At 44.8% G+C, this 16,431-nt stretch overlaps 1 protein-coding gene across 2 annotated transcripts in view; it reads right to left on the bottom strand.

The window, feature by feature from the left end:
- Hip1 (huntingtin interacting protein 1) overlaps positions 1 to 16,431 on the bottom strand; it is a 132,974-nt gene that overhangs the window by 115,775 nt on the left and 768 nt on the right. The gene's annotated exons all lie outside the window — the stretch shown is intronic.

Genomic DNA, 16,431 nt, shown 5'->3' with positions numbered 1-16,431 from the left:
CAGGTAAGGGGCAAGTTCCTGCACACTGACTCCTACTCCCTAGGAAGAGTTACATTTTTGTTTATTTTCATCTTTGCATGCTGAAATATAATATGCATATGGTTTGGTGTGGTGGTGCACACTTGTAATTCCAGCACTAAGACTCATATGCAGTGGAGTTTGAGTTCAAGGTCATCCTGAGTTACACGGCATGTGGAAGTATAGCCTGGGGACAGAGCTGGAGGGATGGCTCAGTCAGTAAACTGCTTGCCTTGCAAGCATGAGGACCTCACTTCCGTCCTCAGAACCCATGTGAAAAAAGCCAGGTGTGGTGGTATAACCTTGTAATCCCAGAGCTGGGGAGGCAGAGGCAGGTGGAGCCCTTGGCTTACCGGCCAGCCAGTGAAAGACCCTGTCTCAAAATAAACAAGGTGAAGGGCAGTTGAGATGGCTCAGTGGGTAAAGGTGCTTGCTGCCAAGGCTGATGACCTGAGTTCAATCCCTGGGACCCACACAGTGAACAAAGAGAACTAACTCCCCCGAGTTGCCCTCTGCCTCCACATGCATGCCATGGCACATACACACCCACACAGATAAGATAAATTAATATCATAAAAAGTTTTAAATAAACAAAGTGGATGGTACCTGAGGAAGGACACCAGAGGTTGCCCTTCAACTTCCACATGCATGTAAGATGCCTGCACACATACATGCACCCATATACATACAAAAAAGAAGAGATGGGGGCTAGAGAAATGGCTCAGCAGTTAAGAGCACTGGCTGCTCTTGTAGATGACCTGGGTTTGATTCCCAACATCCACATAGCAGCTAACAACTGTCCTTAACTCCAGTTCCTGGAGCTCCAATGCCCGTTTCTAGACTCCAAGGGCATTGCACACATATGGTGTACTTACATACATGCAGGCAAAACACTCAAACATGTGAAATAGAAACAAATAAAAATTAGGAAAAAAAAGGAGAGAGTTCAAGAACACGTTGGTCCACATAGAAAGATTCTATCATAAAATAAAGAAAGAAATATGGTATGGTAAAAATAGAGAAAACTGCTGGGCATGGTGACACAGGCAGAGGCAGGTGGATCGCTGTGAGATCGAGGTCAGGCTGGTCTACATGCTGAGTTCCAGTCCAGCTGGGGATACAGGGAGAGCCTGTCTCAAAAAACGAACAATAACAAAAACAACAAACCATACAGAAAACTGCACAAAATAAAAAACCTAGGCTAACACACAAGCTGCTGGAGGTCACATGCTCTCCTCCTGCATGCTCCCCCTCTCTATCACTAACCTGTCCTGGGGGTGACTCTCAATTTACATGGTAATCATTTTCCTATATCTACAGTTCCACTATTTAAGTTATAACCAATTTCCCTTTGCTTGGAATCCCAGAAGAGAAAGGGAGATTACAAATTTAAGTCAGCCTGGGCCATATCGCAAGAACCTGTCTCAAAACAACAAAAGTAAAAGCAGTGGGGCTGGAGAGATGGCTCAGCAGTTAAGAGCACTGGCTACTCTAGCAGAGGACCTGGGTTTAGTCTCCAGCACCCACATGGTAGCTTACAACTGTCCTTAACTCCAGTTCTAGGGAATCTGACACCCTCTTCCGGTCCCTGTGGGCATTGCACATACATGCAGGCAAACATCCATATAAAATAAAAATAAGTGTATAAAAATAGTAAAAAACACACTATCGGGGCTGGAGAGATGGCTCAGCAATTAAGAACACAGACTGCTCTTGCAGAGGCCCTGGGTTGGATTCCCAGCACCCACATGGTGGCTAACAACCATCTGTGACTCCAGTTCCAGGGGATCCAATACCCTCTTCTGACCTCCTCGGGCACTACATGACATGGGTGCACCTATCTACATGTAAGCAACACACCCATACACATTAAATAAAAATAAATATATTTTTTAAAAAACCATACTATCTTGCACTTGCCTCCCTCCTCTTTTTTGGGGATAGGGTTCTGCTATGCTGCCTGTGCTGGTCTGTAACTCCTGGGTTCAAGCTATCCTCCTGCCTCCGTCTCCCCATACTGGGATATTCTCTCTTTCTCTGTGTCTCTGTCTCTGTCTCTTGTTTTCCTTTGGGTAGACCATTTTTCTGCCTTCATCTGCCAAGAGCTGGGACCAGAGGTGCATACCACTGCTTAGTTTCTTTTCTGCTGCTGTAATGAAACACTGACAGAGCAACTTAAGGAAGGAAGGGGTGATTCTGGTCACAGTTTGTGGGTACAATCCATCATGACAGGGAGGTCACATTATATCCACAGTCAAGAGAGAGCAATGAATGAACGCATATATGTGGGGCTTAGCTTTCTCCATCTTACATAGTCCAGGACCACCGTCCAGGGAATGGTTCTGTCCACAATAAAGATGGGTCCTTCCTGCAGGCTGAAGAGATGGTTCAAGCAGCACTGGCTGCTCTTGCAGAGGACCTGGGTTCAGTTCCCAGCACCCACATGGTAGCCTGTAACTCCAGTTCCAGAGGATCCAATGCCTTCTTCTGGCCTCCAAAGGCATAACAAGGCATGGGTACACTGACATACATACAGGCAAAACACACAAACAAATAAAATAAAGAACATTTGGAATCACATATACCAGGTTCAAACCTCAGCGCACCCCTTTCCTGTGCACTCTTGGAAATCCCTTAACTTCTGAGTTTGTATTTGAAAATGGACCACAATCACATACTGCATAATGCACCTTCACTATGTGGCCTGACAGAGGTTCTATGTCAATGTGGGTTCTGTGGAGTGCTAGCTATTTTTGAGTCACAAGCAGTGCTGGCTTTCTGAGCTGTCTCATACATGGTCCATTAGCAGAAGTGGGCGGCAGAGAATCTTTGCTTCCAAGAAATACACATTTCTCTCCTCTGCTGTCTGAGCCTCAGGCACCGCAAGCCTGGGTCCTTCTCCCTTCACTAGCATCAGCCTGTGCTGCCCAGTGTGGGAACAGGGCTCCTCCCAGCCTGCCTGGGCAGGAAAACAGGAAGCAGCCTCCACCCTGCTGGGAGGTGGGTTGGCAAATTCCCTTTGCTAGGTGGGCAAGCATCCAGACCATCAGAACTTCTGGAAGCAGCAGCGGCCCACCACACCGGCTGAACCCTGCCACGCCTGCATCTCCTCCACACTACGTTCAGAAGTGGAAATGCCAGACAAAGAACGGGGTGTACAATGCAGTCCTCATCAGTGCCTTGAAAATAGGCCAGTCATGTACCTTTTGGGTACCTAAGGTGGTTGGGGAATCTGCTCTCCTGGCTCTAGCCTTCCCTAAGATGCAATACTAACTTCCAAGAGTGCCATGTCTCTAATCCATAGCTCCCGTTCCCCAGGGGAGCATCCAAGAAAGCAATAGAGCTTGGTAGAAATACATGTGTTAAGGTCCAGAGAGAGGACTCTGTAGATAAAGGCCCTTGCAGACAAGACTGATGACCTGAGTTCAATCCTTGGGACCCACATGGTGGGAAAAGAGAATTGATTCCTCCGAGTTGTCCTCTGACCTCCACATGAGAACTACAGCTACAGCACATGTGTACACACACACACACACACACACACACACACAAAGAAAAAAAATACATGTGTTAAGTGCAGGACTGTGCACACCTGTAATCCCAGCACTTGGGAGGTGGAGTCAGGAGGATCAGAAATTTGAGGACAGCCTAAGGCTAGATGAGACCCTGTTTCCAAAAAACAAAGAGAAAAGAAGAAAATAAGTGTCATTTTCCACTGTGTGGAAGCCTGCTTATGACTTTTATAAGCTGAAATGCTTGAGAGCTAGAAGGACCTGCGATTGCCTCCAGTCTTTCATTTGAGAATAGCATAGCCAGATTCTTTCACTCTCCGGGGAAGCCCCTCAGATTGTCTAGACAAGGGGCATGAATTATCCAAATACTCAGATGCCTCAGTGTGTGGCTCAGCTATAGAGCACCTGCCTATAATCCCCCAGTGAGAGGCTCAAGTGTGGCTCAGTGGGAGAGCGCCTGCCTATAATTCCCTAGTGAGGAGCTGGAGATATGGCTGAACAGTAGAGCATCTGCTTAGCATGTGCAAGACTCTAGATTTCATTCAAGAGTTCAGTCATAATTGATTAAATTTGCATCACAGGATGTCCAACCCATGGCCAAAGGCCCCATGTACTCCAGGACAGCTGTGGATGAAACCCAACACAATATCATAAACTTACTTAAAACCTTAAAATTTTTTTTGCCTCAGGGATACACCTGTCTCCGTCTCCATCTCTCCAGCATTAGGATGATTAGCACATATTACATGGGTTCTCAGAGATTGAACTCAGGTGTTCGGGTTTGTGTAACAAAAGCATGACTGAACTATCAGCTTAGCTCTTTGTTTTGTTTGGTGATTGTATTTATTTATTTATTTATTTATTTTTGTTTTATGTGTATGAGTGTATTGCCTGCATCTGAGTAAGTGAACCTGTGTCGTATATATATGCAAGCATATTACATGCATGCAATGCCCACAGAGGCCAGAAGGCATCAGATCCCCTGGAACTGGAGTTATGGATGTTTGGTAACTGCCATGTGGGTTCTGGGAATGAACCTGGTTTCTCTGCAAGAGCAACCAGTACTCTTAACTGCTGAGCCATCTCTCCAGTTCCTGGTTTTGAGTTTTAGAGTCAAGATCTTTGTAGCCCAAGCTAGCCTGGACCCCTTGATCCCTGCCTCAGCCTCCAGAATAGCTGTGATCACAAGTGTGAGCTACCATATCAGGTGTGATAGTTACATTTTTTAAGATTTGTTTTTATTTATTTATTTATTTATTTATTTATTTATTTATTTATTTATTTATGTGTCTGTCTGTCTGTCTGTCTGTGTCTGTGTGATGTGCATGCAGGTACCCATGGGGTCCAGCAGAGGGGGGCAGATCCCTTGGAGCTAGAGTTACAGGTGGTTGTGAGCCAACCAACACGTGCTCCGGGAAATGGAACTCACTATGTAGACCAGACTGGCCTCGAACTCACAGAGATCCTCCTGCCTCTGCCTCACAAGTGCTAGGATTAAAGGCATGAGCCACCATGCCCAGCAGGATTTATTTTTATTTATGTGTGTGTATGTGTGTGTGTCTGTGTGTGTGTGTGTGTGTATGTGTATATGTGTCTATATCTGTGTGTGATGTGCATGCAGGTGCCCATGGGGTCCAGCAGAGGAGGGGCAGATCCCTTGGAGCTAGAGTTACAGGTAGTTGTAAGCCAACCAACATGTGCTCTGGGAAATGAACTTCTGTCCTCTATAAGAGTGTAAGTATGTGCTCTTAACCATTGAGCCATCTTTGTAGTCCCAACCCTGAACTTCTAATCCTCCTGCCTTCACCAGGAGGTGAAGTGCTAGAATTACAGATATGTATATCATGGCAGGTTTATGTGGTGCTGGAGATGGAGCCCAGTGCCTGTGCATGCTAGGCAAGCACTCTACCAACTGAGCTATATCCTCAGCCCCCAGTAAAGTTTCGGGAGAAAAAGGACTTATAGGCCAGTTATAGTGGTACATGCCTGTAATCCCAGCACTTAGGCTGAGCCTAAGAGGGTTGAAAGTTTGAGGCCAGCTTAGGCAACATACAGAGATCCTGTCTCAAAACAAAACAAAACAATAAATAAAAATAAAATTTAAAATAAAATAAATAAATAATAATAAAAGAAGGGGGTTGGAGAGATGGCTCAGTGGTTCAGAGTGCTTGCTGCACTTACAGAGGATCTGAGTTTGGTTCCCAGCACCCATGTTGGGCACCTCATGACTGCTTGTAATTCCAGTTCCATGGGATACACTGCCCTCCTCTGGCTTTTGTGGGCACTGAACACACATAGTGCACTTACATACAAGGAGGTAAAACATGCATACAGATAAAGTAAATATAAATGAATCTTAAACAATAAATTAAGGGGCTGGAGAATTTGTTCAGAGGTTAACAGCACTGGTTGTTCTTGCAGAGGACCTGGGTTCAATTCCCAGCACCCACATGGCAGCTAACAATCATCTGTAATTCCGGTTTCAGGGAAATCCAATGCCCCCTTTTGACCTCTGCTGGCATTGCACAACATGGGTACACTTACATACATGCATGCAATACACTTATACACATAAAATAAAAATAATGAAATATTTTCAAGAAACAATAAATTAAGTAAAAATACAATTTTTTAAAAGAAAAGGGTAGTGTCAGGCACAAAGGAAGGTTGGACAGAGGGACATCACAGAGTAGAGACAACAGAACATAACTGTGTGGGTGGGAGGAAGAGCAGGGGACAGGACCAGAGACAGGAAGAGGACCAATGTGAGGCTGCAGGGGATAGGGGAGGGTGCAGACACCTTGAGGGATATGGTCCTACAAGGCAGGAAGTCAGGAAGGAGATGTGGGGAGCTGTGAGAATAGAAACCATCAAATGGGAATGAGAGCTGAGGAAGGAAGGAAGTGAAGTGAGGTGAGGTCAGCGCCTTGCAGAGCCCAAACATTAGGGGGAAGAAGGAGGAAGAGTGCAGGTAGGCATGAAGCAGGGACAAAAAGAGCATGATGGTTAACACTGTTAACTTGTCAGATCTAGAATCACCTAGGAGACATACCTCTGCGCTGGTTTCTGAGGGAGGTTCTAAGTTGGGTTAACTGAGGAGGGAAGACCCACTCTAACTATGGGTGGCACCATGCCATGGGTTGGGGTCCTAGACTGAATGAAAAGGAGAAAGCAAGCTGAGCACCAGCATTCATCTCTCTCTGCTTCCTGACTATGGATACAATGTGACCAGCTGCCTCAGGATCCTGCCCCCATGCCTTCCCACCATGATGGACAACTACACCCTTCTCAAACCTTGAGTCATGCCTCAGTCCCTCAGTGGCTTATTCTAGGCAAGTGTTTTATGGCTGAGCTATACATTCAACCTTCCTGCCTTTTCTTTCTAGTAATGCTGGTACTTTGGTCCTCTGATCACACTGGGGCCCCACCTCTCTGCTGACTCACATCTCCTCTAGGGTTGATCTCTGTCTTATGTCCCCTCCAGTGTATGTGCTACCCAAAAGAATGTGGAAAGAATAAACAGACCACAGGGGAAACCATTTTTATTTTAGCTAAGTAAATACAGTTAGAGGCCAACTTTGGTGGTATATGCCTGTAATCCCTGCAGTCAGGAGGCTGAGGCAGAAAGATCACTTATTCAAAGATAACTCATGGTGTGGTCTTGTCTTCTAAACTGAAGTCAGGGGTGCCAGCGAGATGGCTAGCAGGTAAAAGTGCCTGCTCCCAAGTCTGATGACCCGAGTTCAATCACCAGCCCCATAGTGGAAGGAGAAAACTATCTCCTGCAAAATGTCCTCTCACATGTGCACCCACCCACATATGCACATAAAATAAATAAATACATGTGAAAAATTCTGGTCAAGATATTTTGCTCATCTGATTGGCAATCTTCCAGAAACAATCCTTGTGGCAGATTGGAGTCTGGGAGCCTGAAGTCTTGGCTTTGAATCCCTCCCCTGTCCCCTTTCACTCAACCAAAAGATCACCAGAAGCCAGTTAACAAACAGTCTGAGCCTTGACCTCCACAAAGGCTTAAATCATTCACTATAAACTATAAAGCAGTCAGGTTCACCTCTGTGAGATGGAGGCCAGCCTGGTCTATATAGAGTTACAAGCCAGCTGGGACTACAAGGAGACCCTGTCTCAAAAAATAAAAAATAAATCAACTGTAAAATATTCCCCAGACCATGTATCATTACAGCAGTTTTTGGTCTCCCCTTCCTCAGTGCTGGAGACCAAACCCAGATCCCTGTGACTGTTAGCTACAAGTACTCTACACTGAGCTAAATCCGCAACCTTAGCTTTTGGAAGGGTAAAAATTGCTTTTCACAACCTAGGTGGAATTAAACTTGTTAAAAGCACAGGGCTGGGGATGCAGCTCAGTAGGTAAGAGCACTTCCTGTATAAGTATGAGGACCTGAGTTCAAATCCCAGTACCCATCTCTTTTTAAAAAAGTGGACAAGGGACTGGATAGATGGCTCAGCAGTTAAGAAGACTGGCTGTTCTTGCAGAAGACCCAGGTTCAAATCCCAGCACCCACATTGCAGCTAACAACTGTCTGTAACTCCAGTTCCAGAGGATCCGATGGCCTTTTCTGTCCTCGGGTATTGGACATGGGTGCACTTACCTACATACACATAAAATAAAAATAATGAATAAAATATTTTTTTAAAAAACAAAAAAAACAGGCCAGGCGTGCACACGCCTTTAATCCCAGCACTCAGGAGGCAGATGCAGGTGGATCTCTGTGAGTTCAAGGCCAGCCTGGTCTACATAGTGAGCTCCAGAACAGCCGAGGCTACACAGAGACCCTGTCTCAAAAAGACAAAACAACAACAACAACAACAACAACAACAATAAAAAACCAGAAAAAACTGGACATGTAGAGCTGACACACCACATACACACACACACACACACACACACACACACACACACACGTGCATACATCATACACACACAAAGTAATTAAAAATTTTTAAAGTACATGTTCATTTTGGCTGATGATTATTTACATTTTGTATTCTTGTGGGCAATAAATTACACTAAAGTTAGGTATGGTGAGGTACACCTATGGTCCCAGTACATGGGACAATAAGATCAGGAGTTCAAGATCATCCTCAGCTACTTAGTACGTAAGTCTGAGGCCAGCCTGGGGCTAGACAGCAAGTTCCAGGCCAGCTAGGGCACTTCAGTGAGACCCTATCTCAAACTAAAATTCAAGATTTATTTTATTTTTATTTATGTGTATGTGTATGTTTGTCTGTGCAAGTGTATGTCAAATGTGTGTATGTGCCCACTCAGGCCAGATGAGGGCATCAGATCCCCTGGAGCTAGAGTTACAGGTGGTTGTGAGCCACCAGATGAGGGTGCTGGGAGCCCAACTCGGGTCCTCTGGAAGAACAAGAAGCGCTTTTAACTACTGAGTCAACTCTACAGCCTCCAACCTAAACTTTTAAAAGGCTGTGGCTACAGCTCAGTGGCAGAATGCTTGTCTAGCACAACAAAGCCCTAGGGTTTGATCTCCAGCACTGAAATCACACACACACACACACACACACACACACACACACACACACACACACAGCATAGAATTATACAGCCAGGCATGGTGGTGCATGCCTGTAATCCCAGCACTTGGGAAGTAGAGGCAGGAAGATCAGAAATTCAAGATCAGCCCTGGCTATATATGGAATTTAAGCCCAGTATAGGCTATATGAGAATTTGTCTCAGAAAAAAAAAAAAAAAAAAGGAGCTGACTCAGCAGTTAAGAGCAATGGCTGCTCTTGCAGAAGACCCAGGTTCAGTTCCCAGCATCCACATGGTTGCTAACAACTGTCTGTAACTCCAGTTCCAGGGGATTCGGTGCCCTTTTCTAGCCTGCGTGGGCACTGCACACACATGGTGCATATACCTACATGTAGGTAAAACACGAGTATGTAGGTTCTGGGGATTTCAGCTCAGGTCCTCAGTCTTGTGCAGTGAGAGTTTTACCTACTACACTACTTCCTCAGTGCCCTCCCTATTACACATTAAGGACCAGTAAATATGTAATTACTTTAATAAGCCAAATAAAATAAGTATGATGTCAAAAAATAAACTATTCATTCCCCCAACACCCAGTGGCATCTTATGTCAAACTGAATGATGTTGATGGGGTGCAGTGCTGGCTAGGCCATCCAGTCACTGGTCCCCACTCTGGCAGGAAGAGTAACATTTTGAAAACAGTGCTGAAAGACTTAAGGAAGGCAGACTTCCTGGAAGAGGATGCTCACAAGACACAGAAAGTCAGGAAATGCCATCAGAGTCCACTGGATGAACATGGAAGAGACAAGGTTAGCTCAGGGAGGAACCTGGGGAACATTAGGAAAAACTGCTGTCTCCTGTGGTCCAGGGCTAAGGTACCAACCCAAGCCTAGGACTACTTTGATTGAGTTAACTGGTAATTAAAAAAAATTTATTTACTTATTTTTATTTTATGTGTTTTGCCTGCTTGTATGTAAGTGTACCCATGTTGTACAATGCCTGTAGGGACCAGAAGAGGGGGTCTAGCCCCTGAAACTGGAGTTACAAATGGTTGTTAGCTGCCATGTGGACATTGAGAACTGAATGTAGGTCCTCTGCTGAGCCATCTCTCCAGCTCCAGCTAGTAATTTTCTTATGGTGAGGTAGGCATGGTTTGAGACAGGGTCTCACTATGTAACTCAGGCTGGCCATGAACTCACCATTCTCCTGCTTTGGGCTCCTGAGTGTGGACATTATAGGCATGTATCACATGCCTGAATTAACTAGTCATTTTCTACCCAGTACTATAGAAACTTACCCTAAGCATCAGGCACATGAGGATGCAGGTGAGCCTAAGGTACAGACAGTGCTCTCTCACTGAGAACCACACGCAGAGAACCAATGACCTTACAGGGGGCTGAGACAGCCATTTTCCTCTTTCCTCCCCCTTTGCCATTAGTCTCAGTCAATTAACCTCAGATGCACTTGTTCTGGGTGTTTTTCCCTCCAGCTGTTTCTTTCTGCCATTCCCCATGGTTGAAGGCTCCACCCTTTCCCTTTCCCTGGGTCAGTGCTAACTCAGGCAGAAAGGTGGGGTGCCCTTTCCCCACTCGGCCAGCCTGTCCTCTATCCACACACTCCAGTCATTTTCCTAGAAGAGTTTGTCACAGTCTGACCAACAGGTGACATTTTTGCTGTCTTATGACTCATCTTCCTAGTGAGAATCAAGAATCAAGCCAGGGTTGGTGATAAGTGCCTGTACTCCCAGCACTTGGGAGGCTAAGGAAGGAGGATTGCAGTTCAAAGCTAGCCTGGGCTACATAGTAAGCTGTAGGCCAGACTAGGCTATATAGCAAAATCACCTCTACAACACAGAGGCAAACTGATCTCTGTGAGTTTGAGGCCAGCTTGGCCAACACAGCAAGTTCCAGGACAGCCAGGGCTACACAGTAAGACCCTGCCTCAAAAAATTAATTAATTAAATAAATAAATAAATAAATAAAATAAAATAAACTATAAAGTACTCCCCAAACCTTGTATCATTACAGCAGTTTTTGGTTTCCCCCTCCTCCGTGCTGGGGACCAAACCCAGATCCTTGAGACTGTTAGATACAAGTACTCTACACTGAGCTAAATCCTCAACCCCACAGTAGCTTTTGGAAGGGCAAGATTGCTTTTCACATCCTAGGTGGAATTAAACTTGTTAAAAGCACAGGGCTGGGGATGCAGCTCAGTGGGTAAGAGCACTTGCTGCACAAGCATGAGGACCTGAGTTCAAATCCCCAGCACCCAGATCTTTTAAAAAGCTGGGCATAGCCACATATACCTGTAAACCCAGCACTGTGGGAGGTAGAGTCAAGACGATCCCTAGGGCTTGCTGGCTAGCTGCCTGGCTCCAGGTTCAGAGAGAGATGCCCTTTTCTGGCCTCTACAGGCACCTGTACTCCTGTGGCATATATACACACACATATATAGAAAAATAAAAAAATTTAAAAATATTTTATTATTTTTATTTATTTTTTTATGTGTATGCATGTACTGCCTGCATGTAGGTAAGTGCACCCGTGTCATACAATGCTCTCAAGGACAGAAGAAGCTGTTGGATCCCCTGGAACTGGAGTTACAGACAGTTGTTAGCTACCATGTGGGTGCTGGGATTTGAACCCAGGTCTTCTGCAAGAACAAACTGTTTTTAACCACTGAGCCATGTCTCCAGCCCCTATAAAAATAAAATCTTAAAAAAAAACTTCATAACATTCACTGAAATAGTGCTCCACAGTTTGCAAAACACCTTCATGCATATTAATTCCCCACCATAAACCTGCAAGTATTGCCTTTAGTGTATGTGTGTGTAGGGGGGGTTATGTACATGTGCCTATATATGGAAATATGGAGGCCAGAGGTCTATGTTGGATGTCCTCTTTATGGTTCTCTACTTTATTATTTTTTTTGAAAGAGTCTCACTGAGATTGAAGCACACTGATCTGGCTAGAACAGCAGCTGGCCAGCAAGCTCTGGGAAATCCTCCTGTCTTTACCCCTCATTACTGGGGTTACAGGTGCATGCTGCTGCAGCTGGCTTTTTGTTTTTCAAAATTATTATTTTTTATGTGTCTAAATGTTTTGCCTAAATGTATATACAGACACATGTGTATGCAATGCCCGTGGAGATCAGAAGAGGGCAAACATCCCCTGGAACCGGAGTTATAGGTAGTTGTTAGTTGCCATGTGGGTATTGGGAACCAAACCTGGGTCCTCTGTAAGAGCAGCTGGTGCTTTTTGTTGTTGTTGTTTGTAATGTGGGTGCTGGGGATCTGAACTCAGGTCCCCATGCTTGTGCATCAAGCACGTTACCCACTGACCCATCTCTCCAGCCCTGCATTATCTTTATTTACAGTAAGGATGCTGAAGATTAGGAGAGTTACACTGTTTGCATGAGATCACAAGGCTCCATACACATCACCCATGTTTGACTGTAAAACTGAAATAAATGTCTCTGGGGGCTAGAGATGTGGTTCAGTTGGTAGAGTGCTTGCCTGGTATGCATGAAGCCTGGATTCCATCTGCAGCACCACATAAAGACAGGTGTGGTGGCACACTCCTGTAATCCCAGCACTTGAGAGGTTGAAGCAGATGGACTAGGAGTTCAAAGTCATCTTTGGCTACATTTTGGATTTTACAGTAGCCTACATATAGTTAGAAGACTTTGTATTTTTGAAGAAACTTTGGACTTTCTTTTTTTAAAAAAATATTTTATTATTTTTATTTTATTTGTATGAGTGTATTGCCCACATGTATGTGAGTACACCCGTGTTGTGCAATGCCTGCGGAGGACAGAAGAGGCTGTCGGGTCCCCCTGGAACTGGAGTTATGGACAGTTGTTAGCTGCCATGTGGGTGCTGGGATTTGAACCTGGGTCTTCTGCAAGAATAACCAGTGTTCTTAACCACTGATCCATCTCTCCAGCCCAAAACTTCGGACTTTCAAAGTACTGAAATCTGTAAAGACTTTTAAGAGTTATACTATATTTTATAATGTGATATTAACATGAGATTTTGGGAGATATACAAGAAAGGAAAGTTTATGGTTTAAAGTAATGTGCTTGTGTGTCAAGGTTGACAAGGGGAAATGTCATAACTTCAGCTGTCAACTTGACACAAATCTAGTTACCTGGGAAGAAGGAACCTCAACTGATGAGGCCATCAGACTGGCCTGAGGATACTATGTCTATCTGTGATGCATTTATTGATTGCTGATTGCTGTAGGATGGCCTAGCCCACTGTGAGCAGTGCCATCCTTAGGCAGGTGGGTCCTGGCTGTGTAAGAAAGGTAGCTGAGCTAGCCAGGGGAGCAAGCACTGTTCCTCCATGGTTTCTGCTTCAGTTCCTGACTTGAATTCCTGCCCTGGCTTCCCTCAGTGATGGACTCTGACCTGTAGACCAAAAACAAACAAACAAACAAACAAACAACACAAACAAACAAACAAAACCCCCCAAAGAAACCTTTCCTCACCCAAGTTGCTTTTAGTCATGGTGTTTATCACAGCACCAGCCAAGGAAACTAGAGCACAGCTGGAGGCCACCCTGAGCTACATAAAGACACTACCTTCAAACAAACAAACAAACAAACAAACAAACAAAAGAAACAAATAAAATTCAAATGTCCTCTGACCTACCCAGGACTCAAAGGCAGCTCAAGGCAGTGGTTAAAGGTTGGGACCACTTCCAGCTTTGTTACCCAGCAAGTTATTTAACCTCTGTAGGCCTCAATTTCCTCTGAGTAAAATCTGCTTGATAACCACCTCATCAGCTCTTATGAAGATTAAAGATAGCAAATAAAGTACTGTATTTAGAGGTGTGCCAAACACAATAATTAGCCACAAACACAATTATTATTATACTTCTGCTGATTCTCTTGGTCTCCTAAGATACCAGAGATGAAGCAGGAGAAAAAGAGTCTTTTTGGTTATTGAAATTCTTTTTGAGACAGGCTCTCACTATGTAGCCATGCTTACCCTGTAATTCTCTATTTAGACCAGGCTGGCCTCAACCTTGTCTTGGATACTCCTGCCTCTGTATCCTGAATGCTGGGATGACAGTTGTATGTGCTCCAACCAGGCCCAACATCCCTCAAGAGTTTCAACAACTGAGCTGGGCATGGTGATGCACACCTTTAATGCCAGCACTTGGGAGGCAGAGGCATGTTGGATCTCTGAGTTTGAAGCCAGCCTGGTCTACATAGTGAGGGCTACATAGTGAGACTGTCTCAAAGCAAAACAAAACAGGGGCTAGAGAGATGGCTTAGCAGTTAAGAATACTGGCTGCTCTTACAGAAGACCCAGGTTTGAATCCCAGCACCCACATGGCAGCCTCCAGTTCCAAGGGATCCAATGCCCTCTTCTGGCCTCTTTGGGAACTGCATGCATTGGCATGGGTGCACTTACATACATGCAGGTATAACACTCATACACAATACACAAAGTTTTTTTAATTAAAAAGACAAAACAAATATCTACTAAGAGAAACTGGGCATGGTGGTGCATGCCTTTAATCCTAGCACTTGGGAAGTAGAGGCAGACAGATCTCTTGAGTACCAGGCCAGCCTGGTTTACAAAGTGAGTTGCAAGTCAGCCAGAGCTACATAGTGATACCCTCTCCAAAAAAAAAAAAAAAAAAATAGTGTCAGCAACTGGAAAACTATCTTTGTTCTATTCTGTCTCAGCATGTGCATGCAGGCACACACAAGACACACACACACACACACACACACATACGGTTAAATCTGGCAAATTACATGTGTTCTACTGATGGTAAAACACCAGAATACAATGACCTACAGGCTCCTTTTTGGGTGTTCCCCAGACAATTACGGGAAATGTCAGTTATGGCTGGAAAAGTTCAAATTTCTAGCACTCTGTATTAGACTAAACTTTTTTTTTGTTTGTTTGTTTGTTTTGAGACAGGGTCTCCCTGTAGCCCCAGCTGTCCTGGAACTCACTATGTAGACCAGGCTGGCCTTGAACTCACAGAGATCCACCTGCCTCTGCTTCCCCAGTGCTGGGATTAAAGGTGTGTGCCACCATGCCCAGCTAGACTAAACTTTTAAAAAAAAATTTAAAATTACATTTTTCTTTTCCTTCCTTTCCTTCCTTCCTTCCTTCCTTCCTTTCTTTTTTTTTTGGTCTTTTTGAGACAGGGTCTCCCTGTAGCCCCAGCTGGTCTGGATTCACTATGGAGACCAGGCTGGCCTTGAAATCCCAGAGATCCGCCTGCCTCTGCTTCCTGAGTGCTGTGATTAAAGGCGTGTGCCACTTGTGCGCTATTTATTTATTTGTTGCATATATGTGCATATGGTGGGGAGAGGGGCCCTTGCCACAGTACAAGTGTAGTGGTCAAAGGACAACTTTCAGGAGTTAATTCTTTCCTTCCACCACGTGGGTCCCTGGGATTGAACTCAGGTTGTCAGGCTTGGCAGCAGGCACCTTTACCTGCTGAGCCATCTTGCCAGCCCTAGGCTCAAACTTCTATATCTACTATCACTCTAGTTTTTATTTATCCAACAACTCCAAGTTTTTTTCTTCTTTCAATTAAAAGGGGTAGGGAGTACGGGAAGATACACTCTTTTTTTGCAGTGGGAAAATTCACAAAACCAAGTAGCTAATCAAAGCAAGGAACACCCAAGGCCCAAAGCAAACTTCCTTTTCTTTTGGTTTGTTTGATCTTTAAAGGGGTCTGTCTATAAGATAAAAGAATAAAATCCCTAAGACCAGTTAGACCCTGGACCCCATTTCATCTTTTCTAAACACACCTGAGTGGGGCCAAGGGTTTCAGAAACAAGAGGAGGGTGAAGTTCCCTTAGGGTAAAAAGGTTTTTTTCCCTGCAAGATTCCATTTATAGAACACACAGGCCTCCCTCTCTCTCCTATCTTTCCCACTCACGGAAAACAACAGGGGACCTGCCTTTTGCAGTGGAAGTCGAACTGGATCTTCAAAGCAGAATTCTGAAAGCCAAAGAAATTGACACCGGCAACTTTGGCACTGGGATTCCAAGGTCCAAATGTACTGTCTGAAATCAATCTCATATACAAATGAACCGATGAATATAACGCACGCCTATCAGCTTGACTCCAATCAATAAAGCAAAACATTAAAGCTCCAGGTAAAAGTGGATTGTGGCTTTTTGTTGATAAAAAGAAATGTTGGCCATCTGCCCTGGTCAGACCAGACAAAGAGGTATGTCTGCTTATTAGCGGTTGGGCACATCCTCAAATCAGGATTTTAAGTACCACTGGACAGCTTATCCTGACACACTAGGGGCAGAGTCTAACCGCCTCAAATCTTGCCCCTGACGGCGTGCCGCCTCCCTTCCTCCAGTCCTCCGGGTCACTTTCCAAGCT

The sequence above is a fragment of the Nannospalax galili genome, unplaced genomic scaffold, assembly GCF_000622305.1.
Source record: "Nannospalax galili isolate Female #2095 unplaced genomic scaffold, S.galili_v1.0 scaffold644, whole genome shotgun sequence".
Lineage (NCBI taxonomy): Eukaryota > Metazoa > Chordata > Mammalia > Rodentia > Spalacidae > Nannospalax > Nannospalax galili.
Note: the sequence above shows the minus strand (reverse complement) of the source record. Positions and strands in the feature narration are given on the sequence as shown.